The sequence below is a fragment of the Melospiza melodia genome, chromosome 1 (genome assembly GCF_035770615.1).
Source record: "Melospiza melodia melodia isolate bMelMel2 chromosome 1, bMelMel2.pri, whole genome shotgun sequence".
In the NCBI taxonomy this organism is placed as follows: domain Eukaryota; kingdom Metazoa; phylum Chordata; class Aves; order Passeriformes; family Passerellidae; genus Melospiza; species Melospiza melodia.
Genome location: NC_086194.1, coordinates 70,284,269 through 70,292,322, shown reverse-complemented (window position 1 = coordinate 70,292,322; position 8,054 = coordinate 70,284,269).

Here is an 8,054-nt window from a genome sequence, read left to right as displayed (position 1 = left end):
CTCGAGGAAAGATTTTAAAAATTCCTTGTAAAAATGTATGATCACAATCAGACTATTGAAACCATTTTAGTTGGGAACAAAGTTCCAAAATTGTCTAGATAGTGGCAAAGAAGCCAAGAAAATAGGAAAGAAACAAAAAGAGAGCAAAAGAGTCAGCTTCAGTGTACAAGCTCGTTCTAGAAGTAGTCTGCTGGGAAAAGGAACCCCCAGCTAAATTTCCAATGTATTCCTGCGCTTGATTCAGTAACTGGTCAATGTAAAAACCAATCCTTTTGTACAACTTCTTCCAGCAACAAAAACTCCAACAGGTTGACACTACCATCATGCCTGTTCCAGACATATTTAAAAGAGAAATGATGATTTTCTTGAAAACCTACTTACATAAAAGTTGCAAGATGGTGGAGGGATTCCCACATCCTCCTTCCTCCATCTGGCTTGAAAGTATATTTGATAAAATATGCAACAAAGCACATGATTTATAAGGGAGAGTCAAATGGATGATTTGGGAATCGATCTCTTGTTGATAGTAAACTTCATATCCACTCGGTGTGACCTTTTTAAAACAAAATGTGGAGCTGAGGCATGAATCTGCCACAACAATTGTAAAGCAAACATACACACTCCCCTTCATATGCCCCCCCCTCCACACACACCTAGGCACACACAGAGATCAGCATAGCAGATCATGAACACCTTGGAAAAGACTGAAATGCTAAATGCCTCTCTTGATGGGCAAAAGAGCTGGTGCAGTAATTCAAATGCCTGGTACAAAAATTCTGTTTAATATTTAGCTCCTATTTAAAACACAGCTTTTCATTTCATTCTATTTACAGAATATTTTCATTTCATTTGTTTCTTTAAAATTACTTAGTTCTCACCTGTTGTATGTCTAGGAATATTTTCTTCCAAAAATAGAAAAAAATAGATGATATCTTTTCAGCAGAAAACATTGGTTGATACAATTTTAAACCATCATGATATGGAAGAATTCTTCTGTCCCTCTCGAAGGTGGAAGAAGCATTTGGATCACAGATCATCTACAATGAAATACTTGACATGTTTAAGATGCTTTCAATCAATTTTGATTGTCAATTGCTTATTTGTTGTAAACAGTAATTTTTCAGTGAAGGGAAAGTGTGTGTGGTATATCTACATGATATGTTCAAAGGCAGTTCCTACTAATGGCCAGGCTGAATTCCAGTAAATAATGTCCCGAATGATATTTTGCCGCCTTCTTTGGCACTTCATGAAATCTTACCCCGATGAAGTGCTGAAACACAGAGATTTTCTCTTAGAGAGTGTCTCATGTTGTAACCTATCCCATGGATTTTATGCTGTAATTCTGATCTCTTTTAAAATTTACTATCTTCTGTACAGTTTTCATGAAACTTTCTGTTACAGTAGTGAATAGCACAGATAAATGTCATTTTGTACAACTTTGAATTTACCCCAAGAGCTGAGAGAAAACTTGATCCTATACTTCAATCCGAGTTTCTTCTATAGTCCAACTTTGTTTCTCTACCATCAAGCTTCTCCTTTGTTGCTGCTCCAAGCCCCGTCCAGGGTGACCTTGAATACTTTCAGGGATGGGACACCCACAACTTCTCTGGGCAACCTGTTCCAGTGTTCCAGCACTCCCACAGTAAAAAAGGCCTTCCTTTCATCTAATATGTGTAGGAAATCATAAATCTAGGCATAGAAGCTTGGAGTGCAAATTTGAAATTCTTTGGATTTGAAGCACATTTTATATGAATACTGACTTACAGATGACTAAAAGATGTTGATGGGCATTTGAGCTGACAAGTTTTGAAAAAGTGCACGGAAATTAAAATTGAAACCACTAAAATTAAAAACTCCTTGCCATTTTCTTTTTCCTCTCCTATTCAAAATTGCATATGTCAGATATCAGTGCTTCATGCAAACCTCTCAGATGCTCTCAGAGAAAAAGCTTTTCTTTCAGACTAAGTTGCGGTTGACGTAGAACACTAGCAGGAGTGAAAGATTTTCTGGGCATCGGGGCAGCCCGTTCTCCTTGGATTTGTGTGCAGAATGCATTTTATCCAAACTGGAAAATAGATCCCAGCTCTGTTCTATTCATCATCCTTACTTCATCAGGCCAGAAGATTCTGTGAAAAGTAGCCTGTGGACCTTGAAGACAGCGCATGTGAACCAGATGAGAGGTGATAGAGAAGTTGAGGGAGAGAAGAAAGAGCATGAGGCTGAAACCAGAAAGTATTTCTCCACGTGATCATGGAAGATTGCAGGAGCCACTTGGTACTATCAAACCAGCCCAACTTGGCACTTGTGCCACCTTGGGTCTGGGAGCCATGTTGCATATCGTGCATTTTAAGGAGCCAGCTGGCCACACCCAGCCATATGCCCCCAAACACAAACCAAGGCCCTTTTCTCTGGCAAACAAAACTCAGCTGCCCTGCTTCTGGATGGCAGATTGCAGGAACCACTTGGTACTATCAAACCAGCCCAACTTGGCACTGGTGCCACCATGGGTCTGGTCACCATCCTGCCTATTGTAGCTTTTCAGGAGCCAGCCGGTCACTCTCAGCCATAGGCCCCCAAACACAAACCTCGGCCCGTTTCCCTGGCAAACAAAAGTAAGCTGCCCCGCTTCTGCATGGCAGATTGCAGGAGCTACTTAGTACTATCAAATCAGCCCGACTTGGCACAGGTGCCACCTTGGATCTGGGAACCATCCTGTGTATCGTGGATTTTCAGGGGCCAGCCGGCCACTCTCAGCCATATGCCCCCAAAAACAAACCACGGACCTTTTCTCTGGCAAACAAAAATCAGCTGCCCCACTTCTGGATGGCAGATTGCAGGAGCCACTTGGGACTATCACACCAGCACAACATGGCACTGCTGCCACCTTGGATCTGGGAACAATCCTGCGTATCGTACATATTCAGGAACCAGCCGAACACTCCCAGCCACAGGCCCCCAAACACAAACAACGGCCCTTTTCTCTGGCAAACAAAACTCAACTGCCCCTCTTCTGGATGGCAAATTGCAGGACGCACTTGGTACTACAAAAAGAGCCCGACTTGGCAGTGGTGCCACCTTGGCTCTGGGAACCATCCTGCGTATCGTGCATTTTAAGGAGCCAGCCGGCAATTCCCAGCCGTATGCCCCAAAAAGAAACCATGGACCTTTTCTCTGGCAAAAAAAACTCAGCTGTCCCGCTTCTGGATGGCAGATTGCAGGAGTTACTTTGAACCATACAACCAGCCTTACTTGGCACTGGTGCCACCTTGGATCTGGGAACCATCCTGCCTATCGTTGATTTTCAGGGGCCAGCCGGCCACTCTCAGCCATAGGCCCCCAAACACAAACCACAGCCCTTTTCTCTAGCAAACAAAATTCAACTGCCCCGCTTCTGGATGGCAAATTGCAGGAGCCACTGGGTACTACAAAAACAGCCTGACTTGGCACTGGTGCCACCTTGCGCCTGGTTACCATGCGGCGTATCGTGCATTTTAAGGAGCCAGGTGGCCACTCCCAGCCATATGCCCCCAAACACAACCCACGGCCCTTTTCTCTGGCAAACAAAACTCAGCTGCCCCGCTTCTGGATGGCAGATTGCAGGAGACACTTGGTACTATCAAACCAGCCCGACTTGGCACTGGTGCCACCTTGGGTCTGGGAACCATCCTGCGTATTGTGGATTGTCAGGAGACAGCCAACCACTCTCGGCCACAGAGCCCAATCAAAAACAAAGGTCCGTTTCCCTGGCAAAAAAAACTCAGCTGCCCCGCTTCTGGATGGGAGATTGCAGGAGGCACTTGACACTGTCAAACGAGCCCCACTTGGCACTGGTGCCACCTTGGGTCTGGGAACCATGCTGCGTATCGTGGATTTTCAGGAGCCAGCCGGCCACTGCCAGCCACAGGCCCCCAAACACAAACCACAGCCTTTTTCTCTGGCAAACAAAACTCAGCTGCCCCGCTTCTGGATGGCAGATTGCAGGAGCCACTTGGTACTATCAAACCAGCCCGACTTGGCACTGGTGCCACCTTGGGTCTGGGAACCATCCTGCCTATCGTGGATTTTAAGGAGCCAGCCGGCTACTCCCAGCCACAGGCCCCCAACAAAAACCACGGCCCTTTTTTCTCGCAAACAAAACTTAGCTGCCTCACTTCTGGATGGCAGATTGCAGGAGCCACTTGGTGTAATCAAACCAGCCCGACTTGGCACTGGTGCCACCTTGGGTCTGGGAACCATCCTGCGTATCGTGGATTCTAAGGAGCCACCCGGCCACTCTGAGCCACAGGCCCCCAAACAAAATCAACGGCGCTGTTCCCTGGAAAACAAAACACGCCTGCCAACTTTTTGATGGAGTTTGCAGGAGCCACTTGGTACTATCAAACCAGCCCGACTTGGCACTGGTGCCACCTTGGGTCTGGGAAACATCCTGCGTATCGTGGATTCTTAGGAGCCAGCCGGCCACTCCTAGCCACAGGCCCCCAAACAAAAACCTAGGCCTATTTCTCTGGCAAACAAAAGTAAGCTGCCCTGCTTCTGGATGGCAGATTGCAGGAGACACTTGGTACTATCAAACCAGCCCAACTTGGCACTGGTGCCACCTTGGGTCTGGGAACCATCCTGCGTATCGTGGATTCTAAGGAGCCAGCTGGCCACTCCCAGCCACAGGCCCCCAAACACAAACAACGGCGCTTTTCCCTGGAAAACAAAACTCGCCTGCCAACTTTTTGATGGCAGATTGCAGGAGCCACTTGGTACTATCAAATCAGCCCAACTTGGCACTGGTGCCACCATGGGTCTGGTCACCATCCTGCCTATCGTAGCTTTTCAGGAGCCAGCCGGTCACTCCCAGCCATAGGCCCCCAGACACAAACCTCGGCCCGTTTCCCTGGCAAACAAAAGTAAGCTGCCCCGCTTCTGGATGGCAGATTGCAGTACGCACTTGGTACTATCAAACCAGCCCAACTTGGAAATGGTGCCACCTTGGGTCTGGGAACCATCCTGCGTATCGTGGATTCTAAGGAGCCAGCGGGCCACTCCCAGCCACAGGCCCCCAAATACAAACAACAGCGCTTTTCCCTGGAAAACAAAACTCGCCTGCCAAATTTTTGATGGCAGATTGCAGGAGCCACTTGGTACTATCAAATCAGCCCAACTTGGCACTGGTGCCACCATGGATCTGGTCACCATCCTGCCTATCGTAGCTTTTCAGGAGCCAGCCGGTCACTCCCAGCCATAGGAACCCAGACACAAACCTCGGCCCGTTTCCCTGGCAAACAAAAGTAAGCTGCCCCGCTTCTGGATGGCAGATTGCAGGAGCCACTTTGCACCATCAAACTGGCCCGACTTGTCACTGGTGCCACCTCAGGTCTGGGAACCCTCCTGCGTATCGTGGATTCCAATTAGCAAGACGGCCACTCCCAGCCACAGGCCCCCAAACACAAACAACGGCGCTTTTCCCTGGAAAACAAAACTCGCCTGCCAACTTTTTGATGGCAGATTGCAGGAGCCACTTGGTACTATCAAACCAGCCCAACTTGGCACTGCTGACACCATGGGTCTGGTCACCATCCTGCCTATCGTAGCTTTTCAGGAGCCAGCCGGTCACTCCCAGCCATAGGCCCCCAGACACAAAGCTCGGCCCGTTTCCCTGGCAAACAAAAGTAAGCTGCCCCGCTTCTGGATGGCAGATTTCAGGATCCACTTGTTATTATCAAACCAGCCCGACTTGGTACTGGTGCCACCTCTGGTCTGGGAACCATCCTGCGTATCTTGGATTCTAAGGAGCCAGCCGGCCACTCCCAGCCACAGGCCCCCAAAAAAAAACATCGGCGCTTTTCCCTGGAAAACAAAACTCCCCTGCCAACATTTTGATTGCAGATTGCAGGAACCACTTGGTACTATCAAACCAGCCCAACTTGGCACTGGTGCCAACTTGGGTCTGGGAACCATCCGGCGTATCGTGTGTTTAAAGGAGCCAGCCGGCCACTCCAGCCACAGGCCCGCAGACACAAACAACGGCGCTTTTCCCTGGAAAACAAAACTCGCCTGCCAACTTTTGATGGCAGATTGCAGGAGCCACTTGGTACTATCAAACCAGCCCAACTTGGCACTGGTGCCACCATGGGTCTGGTCACCATCCTGCCTATCGTAGCTTTTCAGGAGCCAGCCGGTCACTCCCAGCCATAGGCCCCCAGACACAAACCTCGGCCCGTTTCCCTGGCAAACAAAAGTAAGCTGCCCCGCTTCTGGATGGCAGATTGCAGGACGCACTTGGTACTATCAAACCAGCCCGACTTGGCACTGGTGCTACCTCAGGTCTGGGAACCATCCTGCGTATCGTGGATTCTAAGGAGCCAGCCGGCCACTCCCAGCCACAGGCCCCCAAACACAAACATCGGCGCTTTTCCCTGGAAAACAAAACTCGCCTGCCAACTTTTTGATGGCAGATTGCCGGAGCCACTTGGTACTATCAAACCAGCCCAACTTGGCACTGGTGCCACCATGGGTCTGGTCACCATCCTGCCTATCGTAGCTTTTCAGGAGCCAGCCGGTCACTCCCAGCCATAGACCCCAGACACAAACCTCGGCCCGTTTCCCTGGCAAAAAAAAGTAAGCTGCCCCGCTTCTGGATGGCAGATTGCAGGAGCCACTTTGCACCATCAAACTAGCCCGACTTGGCACTGGTGCCACCTCAGGTCTGGGAACCATCCTGCGTATCGTGGATTCTAAGGAGCCAGCCGGACACTCCCAGCCACAGGCCCTCAAACACAAACAGCGGCGCTTTTCCCTGGAAAACAAAACTCGCCTGCCAAATTTTGATGGCAGATTGCCGGAGCAACTTGGTACTATCAAACCAGCCCAACTTGGCACTGGTGCCACCATGGGTCTGGTCACCATCCTGCCTATCGTAGATTTTCAGGACCTAGCCGGTCACTCCCAGCCATAGGCCCCCAGACACAAACCTCGGCCCGTTTCCGTGGCAAACAAAACTAAGCGGCGCCGCTTGTGGATGGCAGATTGCAGGACGCACTTGGTACTATCAAACCAGCCCGACTTGGCACTGGTGCCACCTCTGGTCTGGGAACCATCCTGCGTATCGTGGACTCCAATTAGCAAGCTGGCCACTCCCAGCCACAGGCCCCCAAACACAAACAACGGCGCTTTTCCCTGGAAAACAAAACTTGCCTGCCAACATTTTTATGGCAGATTGCAGGAGCCACTTGGTACTATCAAACCAGCCCAACTTGGCACTGGTGCCACCATGGGTCTGGTCACCATCCTGCCTATCGTAGCTTTTCAGGACCTAGACGGTCACTCCCAGCCATAGGCCCCCAGACACAAAGCTCTGCCCGTTTCCCTGGCAAACAAAAGTAAGCTGCCCCGCTTCTGGATGGCAGATTGCAGTACGCACTTGGTACTATCAAACCAGCCCGACTTGGCACTGGTGCCACCTCTGGTCTGGGAACCATCCTGCGTATCGTGGATTCTAAGGAGCCAGCCGGCCACTCCCAGCCACAGGCCCCCAAACACAAACAACGGCGCTTTTCCCTGGAAAACAAAACTCGCCTGTCAACTTTTTGATGGCAGATTGCAGGAGCCACTTGGTACTATCAAACCAGCCCAACTTGGCACTGGTGCCACCATGGGTCTGGTCACCATCCTGCCTATCGTAGCTTTTCAGGAGCCAGCCGGTCACTCCCAGCCATAGGCCCCCAGACACAAACCTCGGCCCGTTTCCCTGGCAAACAAAAGTAAGCTGCCCCGCTTCTGGATGGCAGATTGCAGGAGCCACTTTGCACCATCAAACTAGCCCGACTTGGCACTGGTGCCACCTCATGTCTGGGAACCATGCTGCGTATCGTGGATTCTAATTAGCCAGCCGGTCACTCCCTGCCATAGGCCCCCAAACACAAACAAGGGCGCTATTCGCTAGAAAACAAAACTCGCCTGCCAACATTTTGATGGCAGATTGCCGGAGCCACTTGGTACTATCAAACCAGCCCAACTTGGCACTGGTGCCACCATGGGTCTGGTCACCATCCTGCCTATCGTAG